The sequence below is a fragment of the Pan troglodytes genome, chromosome 1 (genome assembly GCF_028858775.2).
Source record: "Pan troglodytes isolate AG18354 chromosome 1, NHGRI_mPanTro3-v2.0_pri, whole genome shotgun sequence".
NCBI classification, from domain to species: Eukaryota; Metazoa; Chordata; class Mammalia; order Primates; family Hominidae; genus Pan; species Pan troglodytes.
The window spans coordinates 190,635,388-190,651,000 of NC_072398.2; the positions used below are offsets into that span (position 1 = coordinate 190,635,388).

General features: G+C 43.2%; 1 pseudogene; it reads left to right on the plus strand.

The window, feature by feature from the left end:
• The first annotated feature begins 731 nt into the window (after positions 1-731).
• Positions 732-1,249, plus strand: LOC107973907 (large ribosomal subunit protein eL21-like; annotated as a pseudogene).
• The last annotated feature ends 14,364 nt before the right edge of the window (positions 1,250-15,613 follow it).

Consider the following 15,613-nt stretch of genomic DNA (forward strand, 5'->3'; position numbering starts at 1 on the left):
AGCCTATGACTAGGAGCAAAATAAAAACTAGACTTAGGCCGGGCGCAGTGGCTCACTCCTATAATCCTAGCACTTTGGGAGGCCAAGGCGGGTGGTTCACCTGAGGTCTGGAGTTCGAGACCAGCCTGGCCAACATGGTGAAACCCCATCTCTACTAAAAATACAAAATTAGCCAGGGAATGGTGTTGGGCGCCTGTAATCCCAGCTACTCAGGAGGCCGAGGCAGGAGAATCGCTTGTACCCAGGGGATGGGGGTTGCCCTGAGCCAAGATCGCGCCATTGCACTTCAGCCTGGGTAACAAGAGCGAAACTCTGTCTCAAAATAAATAAATAAATAAATAAATAAAGTAGACTTATTCTAACAAAGAGTAAAATCAAACACCCACAAGTTTGAGATGATCCACCAGTAATTTAACTGCTGGCAAAAAAAAAAAAAATTGACACTATTCAGAGGAGTATAACAGAATTCAGAATCTCTGTAACGTATCACTCATGGTCAATGTGCAATAAAAACTATTAGACATGCAAAACAACAACAACCACAAAAAAAAATGTGATCCATAGACAAGAGAAAAAAAGTCAATAGAAACAGAGCCACAGACAATTCGAATATCAGAATTCGGAATCAAAAACTTTAAAGTAACCATGACAAATTGTCCTTAAGAGTCTACAGGAAAGGATGGTTATATTGGGTTTAAAAATGAAGAATATCAGCCTTACGGCCAGAAACGCCACCTTCCAGTAATTCGCCAAAATGACAAACACAAAGGGAAAGAGGAGAGGCACCCGATACATGTTCTCTAGGCCTTTTAGAAAACATGGAGTTGTTCCTTTGGCCACGTATATGTGAATCTATAAGAAAGGTGATATTGTAGACATCAAGGGAATGGGTACTGTTCAAAAAGGAATGTCCCACAAGTGTTACCATGGCAAAACTGGAAGAGTCTACAATGTTCCCCAGCATGCTGTTGGCATTGTTGTAAACAAACAAGTTAAGGGCAAGATTCTTGCCAAGAGAATTAATGTGTGTATTGAGCACATTAAGCACTCTAAAAGCCGAGATAGCTTCCTGAAACGTGTGAAGGAAAATGATCAGAAAAAGAAAGAAGCCAAAGAGAAAGTTACCTGGGTTCAACGGAAGCACCAGCCTGCTCCACCCAGAGAAGCACACTGTGTGAGAACCAATGGGAAGGAGCCTGAGCTGCTGGAAACTATTCCCTATGAATTCATGGCATAATAGGTGTTAAAAAAAAAATAGAAGACTTCCGGACTGTAAAAATGTTTCTCTCCATTGAGTAGAAGTGTAGTATCCTCTCCCCCAAAGAAATATTTAAAGGAAATTTTAATTGTGTCCTAATTCAGTATGCAATGTCTTTACTGTTCGAATTTAATGTATTTCTTGCTGAAAGACATGAGGTAGCTTATTGTGCAACAAATTACTCAATTGGTTAGAAAATGGCCAGGTATTATGTATGAAATATTTGTACTGGTTTGAAGACAGGGCCTCTAAATCATCAAGGAAGAAATAAAATAATTTACAAAAATAAAAAAATGAAGGCTATCAAGAGAGACTTGAAAGTAGTAGAAAAGAACCAAATGAAAATCCTAAAAAGGAAAAATATAACATCTAAAATTTATTTATTTATGTATTTATTTATTTATTTATTTATTTTTAGATGGAGTCTCACCCTGTCACCCAGGCTGGAGTGTAATAGCACAATCTCAGCTCACTGCAACCTCTGCCTCCCAGGTTCAAATGATTCTCCTGCCTCGGCCTCCCAAGTAGCTGGGATTACAGGCACACACCACCACACCCAGCTAATTTTTGTATTTTTAGTAGAGACAAGGTTTCACCATGTTTGCCAGGCTGTTCTCGATCTCCTGAACTTGTGATCTACCTGCCTCAGCCTCCCAAAGTGCTGGGATTACAGGCATGAGCCACCGCACCCAGCCAATATCTGAAATTTAAAATGTGTTGGATGTATTAAGAATAGATTTGACATAATTGAAGAAATAACCCATAAGTGTAAATACTAGTTAATAGGATCAACCAAACTGAAGCACAGAGGGTGAAAAAATTGAAAAAAAAAGTGATCACAATCTTTATGGCCTATTGGACACTGTTGAAAGATCTAATATATGTATAATTGGAGTTCCACAAAGATAAGAGAGAGAGATTGTGGAGAACAACAAATATTTGAGGAAATACTAGCTGAAATTTTCCAACTTTAATTTTTTCTAAGCAGCAATCTATAGACCAGAAGATCAGAAACCCACAATTTGATAAGTACAAATAACACCGTATTGGGATACATAATAGTCAAACTGTTATGGATAAAGAAAAACTTTAGGCTGGACGCAGTGGCTCACACCTGTAATCCCAGCACTTTGGAAGGCTGAGGCGGGTGGATCACGAGGTCAGGAGTTTGAGACCAGCCTGACCAACAAGGTGAAACCCCGTCTCTACTAAAAATACAAAAATTAGCCAGGCGTGGTGGTGTGTGCCTGTAATCCCAGCTACTCAGGAGGCTGAGGCAGGAGAATTGCTTGAATCCAGGAGGTGGAGGTTGCAGTGGGCCAAGACTGCGCCACAGCACTCCAGCCTGAGTGACAGAGCAAGACTCTGTCTCAAAAAAAATAAAAATAAAAAAGAAAAAGAAAAACTTTAAAGTGGCCAGAGATAAAAGACCTACAGGGAACCAAACATATGAATAATAGCTGACTTGTCACTAGAAACAGTGGAGCCCAGCCAACACTGGAACAACTTCTTTAAAGTGCTCAAGTAGGCTGGGCACAGTGGCTCACACATGTAATCTCAGCACTTTGGGAGGCTGAGGCAGGAGGATCATTTGAGACCAGGAGTTTAAGACCAGCCTGGCCAATATGACAAAACCCTGTCTCTACTAAAAATACAAAAACGAGCTGGGCATGGTGGTGCACATCTGTAATCCCAGCTACTCAGGAGGCAGAGGCATGAGAATTGCTTGAATCTGGGAGGTAGAGGCTGCAGTGAGCCAAGATTGCACCACAGCACTCCAGCCTGGGTGACACAGCGAGACTCTTTCTCAAAAAAATGAAATAAAATAAAGTGCTCAAGTAAAAACATACACACACACAAAAACACAAAAACCTGCAAACCTAGAACTTAATATCCAGTGAAAATGTATTTCAAAAATGAAGACAAAATGAAGAATTTCAAATAAATTAAAGTTGAATTTGTCACCAGCAGAACCAAATGTATGAAATGATGAAGAAAGGGCTTCAGTTTAAAGGAAAATTACACCAAATAGCACTTTGGATTTCCAGGAAAAAAGGAAGAACACTGAAAATAGTACATAGGTTGATGTGAAAGATATTATTCTTTACTTTCTTAAATTCTTTAAAAGTCAGTGGACTCTTGGGGCGTAATGTCAGCAAGATGGTGGAATAGGAAGCCCCAGACTTCATTCTCCCATAGAGATACTGAGTTAACAACAGCATATAGTCCAAAAAGCCTTGATGAGGACTCCAGAAACAACTTAAGGAATCATGGTATTCCAGGCAAGCACAAAACCAATAGTAGCCATGCTGAAATGGGAATAGAAGACAGTATTAAATGTGTTATTGGGATTTAATTCTAAAAATACGAATGTTATAGGTTCCTGTAAAAATAAAGCATTTTTGTTTATTTCTCTTTAAAAATAGTCAATGGACTCTTTAAAGCAGAAATATTAATACTGTATTGTAGGCTCAAAAGCATATGGAGAAATAAAATATATGACCGAAACAGTGCAATGAACAAGAGGAGTGGCAATGGAATAGTACTGTTGGAAGGTTCTTACATTATGTATCAGGCGACATAATATTACTTCTAGGTAGACTGTCAGGGAAATGTAAATCAAAACTATGATGACATACCATCTCACACCCATTAGGATGGCTGCTATCAAAAAAACAGAAAATGGCCAGGTGTGGTGGCTCACACCTGTTAGCCCAGCATTTTGGGAGGCCAAGGTGGATGGATCGCTTGAGCCCAGGAGTTCGAGACTACCCTAGGCAACATAGTGAGACCCCATTTCTACTAAAAATACAAAAAAAAAAAGCTGGACATGGTGGTGCTCGCCTGTAGTCCCAGCTACCTGGGAGGCTGAGGTGGAAGGACCACCTGAGCCTGGAAGGTTGAGACTGCAGTGAGCTGTGATTGCACCACTGCACTCCAGTCTGCGTGACAGAATGAGACCCTGTCTCAAAAAAAAGCAAAGCAAAACAAAACAAAACAAAAACCTCACAAGATCAACATACAAAAATCAATTTTATTGCTGTATATTAGCAATGAACATGTGGAAAACAAAATTTAAAATACCATCATAATCACTGAAAATGCTATACTTAGGGACAAAAGTAACAAAAAAATGTCCAGGACTGATATGTTGAAAACTACAAAATGCTGGTGAGAGAAATCAAAGCAAATCTAAATAAATAGAGAGATCTACCATGTCCATGAATTAGAAGACTCAATATAGTAAAGATGTCAGTTGAACTACAGGTTTAACACAATTCCTATCAAAAATCAAGACAAGATTTTTTTTGTAAACACAGACAAGGTTTTTCTAAAATTTATATAGGAAGGCAAAAAGGAACTAGAATATCTAAAACCAAAAGAATAAACAAAAAAGAATAATTAAAAAAAGAATATCTAAAGCCAGTTGGAAAATGATAAAGTGGGAGGAATCACCTACCTTGAGATCCATCTACCACTAGGATCCATTTAAACTGAAAAATAATTTAGTGATTGAAGGATAATTGGATATCCATAGGCAAAAAAATGAACCATGGCATAAACCTCATATTTTATACAAAATTTACCTCAAAAGGATCATAATTCAAATGTAAAGTGTAAAACTATAAATTATTATTATTATTTTTTTTTTTTTTTTGAGACGAAGTTTCGCTCTTGTTGCCTAGGCTGGAGTGCAATGGTGCGATCTCAGCTCACCCCAACCTCCGCCTCCCTGGTTCAAGCGATTCTCCTGCCTCAGTCACCCAAGTAGCTGGGATTACAAGCATGTGCTGTCATGCCTGGCTAATTTTGTGTTTTTAGTAGGGATGGGGTTTCTCCATGTTGATCAGGCTGGTCTCGAACTCCTGACCTCAGGTGATCTGCCTGCCTCGGCCTCCCAAAGTGCTGGGATTACAGGCGTGAGCCACCGTGCCCGGCCTAAAACTATAAATTATTAAGACAGAGAACATCTGCTGGACGTAGGGCTCAGCAAGTTCTTAGACATGATACCAAAACCAAAATATGTAAAAGAAAAAAATCAATACATTGAACTTCATCAAGATTAAAATCTTTTGCTTTGCCAAAGGCCTGATTTTAAAAGTATAAAAAGCCAAGTTACAGAATAGGAGAAAATACTTGCAAACTATACGTCTAACAAAGGACTCATATCTAGAATATATAAAGAAGTCGCAAATGCATCCAATTAGAAAATAGGCAAAAGACATAAACAGACATTTCAAACAAAGAGGATATACAGATGGGAAATAAGCACTTGTAAAGATGTTTAGTATTAATAGCCATTAGGAGAATGCAAGTTCAAATCATGGCAAGATATTATCACACATTTAAAACAACAGAATGAGGCCAGGCACAGTGGCTCATGCCTGTAATCCCAGCACTTCGGGAGGCCAAGACGGGTGGATCACCTGAGGTCAGGAGTTCAAGACCAGCTGGGCCAACATGGTGAAACCCCATCTCTACTAAAAATACAAAAATCAGCTGGGCATGGTGGTGCGTGCCTGTAGTCCCAGCTACTCGGGAAGCTGAGGCAGGAGAATAGCTTGAACACAGGAGGCGGAGGTTGCAGTGAGCCAAGATCACGCCACTGCACTCCAGCCAGTGTGACAGAGCCAGACCCTGTCTCAAAAATAAAATAAAATAATAGAACAGCTAAAATAAAAATAGTAAGAACAACAAATGCTGGCAAGTTTATGGAGAAACTGGATCTCTTATACATCATTGGTAGGAATATAAAATAGCACAACCACTCTGGAAAACATTTTGGCAGTTTCTTTACAAACTTAATATAGGCCAGGCACGGTGGCTCACACCTGTAATCCCAGCACTTTGGGAGGCCGAGGCGAGCAGATCACCTAAGGTTGGGAGTTCAAGACCAGCCTGGCCAACATGGTGAAACCCTGTCTCTACTAAAACTACAAAAATTAGGTGGACATAGTGGCACAGGCCTGTAATCCCAGCTACTTGGGAGGCTGAGGCAGGAGAACCACTTGAACCTGGGAGGCAGAAGTTGCAGTGAGTCAAGTTCGCACCACTGCACTCTAGCCTGGGTGACAGAGTGAGACTCCATCTCAAAAAAAAAAAAACTTAATATAGGCTGGACATGGTGGCTTATGCCTATAATCCCAGCACTTTGGGAGGCCAAGGCTGGAGGATCACTTGAGCCCAGGAATTCAAGACTAGTCTGGAGGATCACCTGAGCCCAGGAGTTCAAGACCAGCCTGGGCAACATGGTGAGACCCTGTCTCTACAGAAAAAATTAAAAAAAAATTAGTCGGGCATGATGGTGCATGCCTGTGGTTTCAGCTATTGAGGAAGCTGAGGTGAGAGGATTGTTTGAGCCTGGGAGGTCAAGGTTGCAGTGAGCTGTGTTTGCACCACTGCACTCCATCCTGGGTGACAGAGCAAGACCCTGTCTAAAACAAAACAAAACAAACAAAACAAAACTTAATATACACTTACCATATGATCCAACAATCGCACTTCCAGGCATTTATTCCAGAGAAATGAAAATTTAGGTCCACACAAAAATATGTACATGAATGTTCATAACAACTTGATTCTTAATAGCCCCAAATGGGAAACAACCCAAATATCCTTCAGTGGGTGAATGGTTAAACAGACTGTGGTACATCCATACCACGGAATACTACTCAGCAGTAAAAATGTACAAACTATTGATACACTCAACAGGTAGGTGTTTCTCAAGGGAAGTATGGTGAATGAAAAAAGCCGATCTCGGCCAGGCGCGGTGGCTCATGCCTGTAATCCCAGCACTTTGGGAGGCCGAGGTGGGCAGATCATGAGGTCAGGAGATCAAGACCATCCTGGCTAACATGGTGAAACCCCGTCTCTACTAAAAATGCAAAAAAAATTTAGCTGGGCATGGTGGCGGGTGTCTGTAGTCCCAGCTACTCAGGAGGCTGAGGCAGGAGAATGGTGTGAACCCAGGAGGCGGAGCTTGCAGTGAGCCGAGACCGCACCACTGCACTCTAGCCTGGGCAACAGAGTGAGACTCCGTCTCAAAAAAAAAGAAAAAAAGAAAAAAGCCAATCTCAAAAAGATGTGTACTGTATAGTTCCATCTCTGTAATATTTTCATAGTGGACAAAATTATAGAGATAGAAACAAAGTACTGTCACCAAGGTTTAAGGGGCAAGTGGAAGAGAAAGAGATGCCACCAGAAAAAGGTAGCATGGGGGATCTTTGCAGAAATGGAATAGTTTTGTGTCTTGATTGTGGTGGTGGCTACGCTAATGTCACATGTGATAAAATTGCTTAGAACTGTACGTGCATGCGATCACATATGAATGCATGTAACACTGGTGACATCTGAATGTAGTCTGTGGATTGTATTGTCAGTTTCCTGGTTTTATAATTGCTCTACAGTTATGAAAGATGCTATCACTGAGACAAATTGGATAAAAGGTCTTTAGCACCTTTCTGTACTATTTTTGAAACTTCCTATGAATCTGTAATTAGTTCAAAATAAAAACTTAAAAATATTTTGTAATACCTCACTATTCTGTGGATCAGGAATTCAGGCAAGGTTTGGCTGGGCGATTTTTTCTCTCCATTTGGTGTCAATTCGGGCTTTTGGAGGTATTTAGCTGGTGATGCTGTCGGTCTGGAAGGTTCAAAATGGCTTTAGTCAAATGGCTAGTGCCTTGGTGGGGACAGCTGGAAAGCTGGGCTCAGCTTGGCCCCTCTCCCTCTCCATGTAGTCTCAGGGCCTCTCCACGTGGTTTCCCCGACACGGGTGTCAGACATCTTACACAGTGGCTCTTGTTTGATTTTAATATTTCAGAGGTGAGACACTTCTGGAGGATACCAAACCCCAGGCATAGCCTTCCTTAAAAATACTGCTGAAGAAGAGTTGAAGAGATGGTCACTAGAAAGGAAATAGTCAAGAAACTGAGAATGCAGGCTGTTGAATGGGTCGTTAAAGAAGTTTTTTGGTTTGTTTGTTTTTGTTTTTTTGAGACAGAGTTTCACTCTGTCGCCTAGGCAGACAGAGTGCAGTGGCGCGATCTCAGCTCACTGCAAGCTCCGCTTCCCGGGTTCACGCCATTCTCCTGCCTCAGCCTCCCAAGTAGCTGGGACTACAGGCGCCTGCCACAGCGCCTGGCTAATTTTTTGTATTTTTAGTAGAGGCGGGGTTTTACAGTGTCAGCCAGGATAGTCTCAATCTCCTGCCCTCTTGATCTACCCACCTCGGCCTCCCAAAGTGCTGGGATTACAGGCATGAGCCACCGCGCCCGGCCTAAAGAAGTTGTTGATGGCCAGGCACGGTGTCTCACGCTTATAATCCCAGCTCTTTGGGAGGCCGAGGCGGGTGAATCACCTGAGGCCAGGAGTTCGAGACCAGTCTGACCAACATGGAGAAACCCCGTCTCTACTAAAAATACAAAAACTTAGCCAGGCAGGGTGGGGCATGCCTGTAATTACAGCTACTTGGGAGGCTGAACCGGAAGAATTGCTTGAACCCGGGAGGTGGAGGTTGCGGTGAGCCGAGATCGGGCCATTGCACTATGGCCTGGACAACAAGAGCAAAACTCTGTCTCAAAAAAAAAAAAAAAAAAGAAGAAGAAGAAGTGGTTGAGGCTGGGAGTGGGGGCTCACACTTTTAATCCCAGCACTTTGGGAGGCCAAGGTGAGTGGATCACTTGAGTCCAAGAGTTTGAGGCCAGCCTGGGAAACATGGCAGAAACCCCCTCTCTACTCATAATACCAAAAATTAGCTGGGCATGGTGGCGCATGACTGTAGTCCCAGCTACTTGGGAGGCTGAGGTGGGAGGATTGCTTGAGCCCAGGAGTTGGAGGTTGCAGTGAGCTGAGATCATGCCACTACACTCTGTCTCAAAAAAAAGAAGAAGAAGAAGTTATTGAAGTGCACCAGGTGATGGCAGGATTCTGAGAGGAGGGGAAGATATGATCCAGGTGCCCAAATCACTAGTGAGTGAGAGACAGTGACCCAGGGAAAACAGGATGATGGCAACAAGGAGGAGGGATGACAGAATCAGTTGGTATAATGGCCGGGCGCAGTGGCTCATGCCTGTAATCCCAGCACTTTGGGAGGGTGAGGCGGGCAGATCACGAGGTCAGGAGTTCGAGACCAGCCTGACCAACATGGTGAAACCCCGTCTCTACTAAAAATACAAAAATTGGCTGGGCATGGTGGCACATGCCTGTAAGCCCAGCTACTCAGGAGGCTGAGGCAGGAGAATCTCTTGAACCCGGGAGGCAGAGGTTGCAGTGAGCTGAGATTGTGCCACCACACTCCAGCCTGGGCGACAGAGTGAGAATCCTTCTCAAAGAAAAAAAAAAAAGGAATCAGTTGGCATATGCCTGAGAGTAGGGATTTCTATAATCAGATGTCTGGAAAAATATCTAAAGACACAATGTGGAGGCCGGGTGCAGTCCGGCCCATGCCTATGATCCCAGCACTTTGGAAGGCCGAGGCAGGAGGATGGCTTGAGTCCAGGAATTTGAGGACAGCCTGAGCAACATAGGGAGACACCTCAGCCCCACTACAAAAAATAAAAAATAGCCAGGTGTGGTGGTGCACGCTTGCGGTCCCAGCTACTTGGGAGGTCTGAGCCTAGGAAGTTGAGGCTGCAGTGAGCCCTGATGGCACCACTGCACTGAAGCCTGGGTGACAGGGTGAAATAAATAAATATATGATTTTTTACAAGAAACAATGTGGACACTGATTCCACCCCCTGTCCCTGAGGGATGTGGTGTGAGAGGATAATCAGCTTCCGGGTAAGAGGGCTGCAGGGAAGGACTGTTGTCAGGGATCATGTTGAGTTCTGTGGCTTGGAGGCAGAGGACACGCTCCCGGAAATTGAGAACAGTAAGGCAGCTGGCTGATTGTTGAACCCATGTCCCAGAAGACACCGTGGGAAGGTTAGGATGGGAGACTGGCAGAGAACTTGGATGCTGGGTCAGGGGAGGGAAAACAGAACAGCAAGGAGAGAGATTTTGGGAGATGATCAAGGAAATGATGTAAGCCTGGTGCATTCGGCAAGGTGTAAGAAGATTTAGTCCGTGAGCTCCAAACTGAGCTCTGAGAACCTGCCCCTGAGAGAGAAGGGCACAGCTAGGGAAGGTCCTTAAGTAAGGCTCAGCCTAGTGTGGGTTGGGGGTTGATTCAGTGATCTGTTACTTGCTGATTCCGTGGCACACGCCTGTAGTCCCAGCTACTCAGGGGCCTGAAGTGGGAGGATTGCTTGAGCCCAGGAGTTCCAGTCTGGCCTGAGCAACATAATGAGATCGTGTCTCTTTAAAACAAAATCGAAGGACTTCTGCAATTGGGGAGCACAGGGGATGAATCAGATTCAGTCTCTGTTCAAATATAAAATATCTCTATGACTACAACTTAAAATTGTATTGAAAGAAGAGAAATCCTGAGTTAATTCTAATAAAAAGGAAATAGAAGGGACATTTATCTTCCCTATTTTTTGCTCTAGTCCCTAGGAGGGTGTGTCCAGGCTCTGTAAATTGTTCCTTGGGAGAAGGGATGAGGCTGGGGAGGGCATGGTGTCTATGCTCCCTCCTGGTCCGGGACCTGGCCTCTTAGGTCCTCATTTTCAGGCTTGATCCTGCAGAAAAAATTACCATGGTAGGTGGAGCAAAAACAGACATTTGAGTTGCTTTTTTGTGTGTATCTTGATATGATCTTAAACTCTTTGCATTAATAGATTTTCTTATTTGAAACCGTTCTGTCCTTGCTCTGTTGCTGAGGTTGGAGAGCAGTGGCATGATCTTGGGTCGCTGCAACCTCTGCCTCCCAGGTTCAAGCAATTCTCCTGCCTCAGCCTCCTGAGTAGCTGGGACTACAGGTGTGTACCATTATGCCCAGCTAATTTTTGTATTTTTGGTAGAGACAGGGTTTCACCATGTTGGCCAGGCTGGTCTCAAACTCCTGACCTCAGGAGATCCACCTGCCTCAGCCTCTCAAAGTGCTAGGATTATAGGCGTGAGCCACCGTGCTCAGCCCAATCTGTTAATATTTTATATGGGATTTTTGCATCTATGTTCGTAAAATAGATTGGCCTTTAATATTCCTTTCTCTTACTGCCTATCACTGGTTTGGGTATCAAGTTTATATCAGCCCCATTAATGAGTTTGAGAATGTTCTTTATTTTTCTATTCTCTAAAAAGTTTGTAGAATATTTGAATTAGATATTCTTTTTTTTTTTTTTTTTTTTTTTTTTTTGAGAAGGAGTTTCGCTCTTATCGCCCAGGCTGGAGTGCAGTGGCGTAATCTCGGCTCACTGCAACTTCTGCTTCCGAGGTTCAAGCGATTCTCCTGCCTCAGCGTTCCTAGGAGCTGGGATTACAGGTGCCCACCACACACCTGGCTAATTTTTTGTATTTTTACTAGAGATTGGGTTTCTCCATGTTGGGCAGGCTGGTCTCAAACTCCTGACCTCAGGTGATCCGCCCACCCTGGCCTCCCAAAGTGCTGGGATTGCAGGCGTGAGCCACCGCGCCCTGCCAGGTATTCTTTTAAGTGTTTCATAGAGCTTGTCTTATTGATTTATAAGAGTTATTTGTATGTTTTCCATATTAATGCTTGTCTTGTAATGTATACTGTAAATTATATAATTTATATAATTTATATAATATATATAATCTAAATATATATTTAGATATGTAATTGTATATGTAATATATATATGTAATTGTAAATATACATTATAATACAGGTGTGAGCCACCACACCCGGCCAACATGGAGTTTCCTTATACAGAAATGTAGATATATGACTCTCAACTTTTCTGACTTTTAATTTTATCTGTAATTTTTATTGTAAAAAAATCTTAAAAAGTGTGATAAAGTCAACTTTAAGCATTTTTCTTATCTTTTTTAGGTTTTGTGTACTGCCCAGAAATGTTTTCCATGACAAAAAAAATTATTTTTTAAATTTCTTTTAGGCCTTTTATAATTTGCTATCTTTATATATGGGCCCTCAATTAATTTGTTCAAGAATATAGTTTTGGTATGCTGATATAGAAATCTAAGTTGAATTTTTTTCTGAATATATGGCCAATTACCTCAACATCTAGTCTACCCTTTCCTCACTGCTCTTGAATTTAACCTTTATCATAAGCTAAATATATATACTTTCATCATAGATTTCAAATATTATATATATATACATCTATGTTGCCCAGTCTTGAAATCTTGGGCTCAAGGGATCTTCCCACCTTGGCCTCCCAAAGTGCTGGGATTACAAGCATGAGCCACCATGCCTATCCATTTGTTTTTACGTTTTTATTTTTATTTTTTGTGTTTTTAGAGACAGTCTTGTTCTGTCACCCAGGCTAGGATGTCATGGCTCAATCACAGCTCACTGCAGCCTCAAATTCCAGGGTTCAAGTGATCCTTCCACCTCAGCCTCCCAAGTAGCTGGGAGACACCACTACACCCTGCTAATTTTTTTTTTTTTGTAGAGAAAGGGATCTCACTGTGTTGCCCCAGCTGGTCTTGAACTCCTAGCCTCAAGTGATTCTCCTGCCTGAGCTTTCGAGAGTACTGAGATTACAGGTATGAGCCACCACACCTGGCCAACATGGAGTTTTCCTATACAGAAATGTAGATATATGACTCTCCACTTATTCAGGGTCTCCCTGTGCCTTAAGAGTCCTATGAAAGAAGTACCTACTGAGGAGGCTGAAGTGGGAGGATCGCTTGAGCCTGGGAGGTCAAGGCTGCAGTGAGCTAAGATTGTGCCACTGCACTCCAGCCTGTTTCCAAAAACAAACAAACACCCATATGCGATTGGCTGGAACCTCCAGTCCATGTCTTGTGGTCCAAAGCCTTCCCTAAAATTTATATATATATATATATATATATATATATATATATATATATATATATATATATTTTTTTTTTTTTTTTTTTTTAGACAGAGTTTCACTCTTGTTGCCCAGGCTGGAGTGCAGTGGCATGATTTCGGCTCACCGCTACCTCCACCTCCCAGGTTCAAGCTATTCTCCTGCCTCAGCCTTCCTGAGTAGCTGGGATTACAGGCATGCACCACCATGCCCGGCTAATTTTGTATTTTTAGTAGAGATGGGGTTTCTCCATGTTAGTCAGGCTGGTCTCAAACTCCCGACCTCAGATGATCTGCCTGCCTCGGCCTCCCAAAGTGCTGGGATTACAGGCGTGAGCCACCGCGCCTTGCCTAAAATTTATCTCGATTGGCTCCAGCTTTAAGCTTCAGCTACCACTGGATTGGTTCAGTTTATAACCCCAAGTGTGGCAGGATGTATTTTCCAAAGATGGTTGCGTCAATAATAAAAATTGTATCCCCAGGCTGGGTGCAGTGGCCCACACCTGTAATCCCAGCACTTTGGGAGTCCGAGGCAGAAGGATTGTTTGAGCCCAGGAGTTCAAGACAACCTGGGAAACATGACAAGACCCTGTGTCTACAAAATATAAAAAATTAGCTGGGTGCATGGCTGGGTGCGGTCGCTCACGCCTGTAATCCTAGCACTTTGGGAGGCTGAGGTGGGCGGATCACTTGAGGTCAGGAGTTGGAGACCAGCCTGGCCAACGTGGTGAAACCCTGTCTCTACTAAAAATACAAAAATTAGCCAGGCATGGTGGCAGGCGCCTGTAATCCCAGCTACTCGGGAGGCTGAGGTAAGAGAATTGCTTGAACCCAGGAGATGGAGGTTGCAGTGAGCCGAGATCACACCACTGCACTCCAGCCTGGGCAACAGAGCAAGACTCTGTCTCAAAGTAAAATAAAATAAAATAAAAAATTAGCTGGGTGCAGCGGTGCATGCCTGTAGTCCCAGCTACTCAGGAGGCTGAAGTGGGAGGATCAGGAGCCCGGGAACTTGAGGCTACAGTGAGTGGTGATTCCTCCATTGCACTTCAGCCTAGGTGACAGAGGGAGACCTTGTCTCGAAAGAAAGAAAGACATAAATAAATAAATTTTATCCCTCATTCTCTTCTTAAAATGTGACACTGGCTGGGCGCGGTGGCTCATGCCTGTAATCCCAGCACTTTGGGAAGACAAAGCGGGCAGATCACAAGGCGGGCGGATCACGAGGTCAGGAGTTCGAGACCAGCCTGACCAACACGATGAAACCTCGTCTCTACTAAAAAGACAAAAATTAGCCGGGAGTGGTGGCGTACGCCTGTAATCCCAGCTACTCCAGAGGCTGGAGCAGGAGAATCGTTTGAATCTAGGAGGCGGAGGTTGCAGTGAGCTGAGATCGCGCCACTGCACTCCAGCCTGGGTGACAGGGCAAGACTCCGTCTCAAAAAAAATTTTTTTAAATGTGACATTAACATTCATCCTTGAGGTGGGGTCTCTGTTCCCTCCCCTTGATCATGGGCAGACCTTTGCAATTGCCTCAACAGTAAGAATGTGGTGAAGGTGCCACTGCATGACTTCCAAGGACGGGTCCTGAGTGGCAATTCTCTTCAGTCTGGTGCTCTCCTACTCCCTCTGAGCTGCTATAGAGGATGTTCAGCTACCTTGAAGCTGCCATGTTGGAGAAACTTCATGGAAAGCCCACAAAGAGATAAAGGAGAGAACTGTCCAAGCAACTCCAGCTGTTCCGGCCCCAGCGGTTGAAGGCTTCCCAGTACTGACATCAGACATGTGAGTGAAGAAGCCTTCTAGGTGACATCAGGCCCAGCCACCATCTGACTATGACCTTATAACAGACCCCAGGCCAGACCGAACCAGCAGAGTCACTCTCAAATTCCTAATCCAAAGAAATTGTCATTTTAAGCTGCTGAATGTTAGGGTGATTTGTTATGGTGCAACAGGTAATTAATACATCAATGTGTGCTGTCCAGACTGTGAAACTCATCCCCTTTCCATAATTTCCACACACAAAAAGAAAACTTACTCACACAAGGCCTTTCTTGTGGTTAGCCCACAAAAGATGGAGAGATAAGTGATGTGAAACAAACAACTTAAAATTGAATTTGGACATCCCAGTTCTAAAAATCCTTTATAGGTTTACCCCACCCACCCCAAGCAATGCCCACCATCCCTCTCTTACATCCTCCTCCTCTTGCTCTCATCTTCCAACAAACTTCAAATTCTTCTTCACTCTGTTAGGCAGAGCAATTACATTCTCTCAAGCTCTTTCTCCCAAACTCAGCTCCAGGACAACCTTTCAAAATCCAGAGCCCTTTGCTAACCTGCCCAATGGAGTTGGACTTTTCTAGCTTCAACTAGGTTCATCATTTTAGCTGATCTGCCTGTGGCCAGCTTCCCCACATTGGATGCCAACCTAGTAAAACAGTCATCCATAAATCATAAGGAAAGCTAAAATGTATCAAGCACCTACTATGTGCT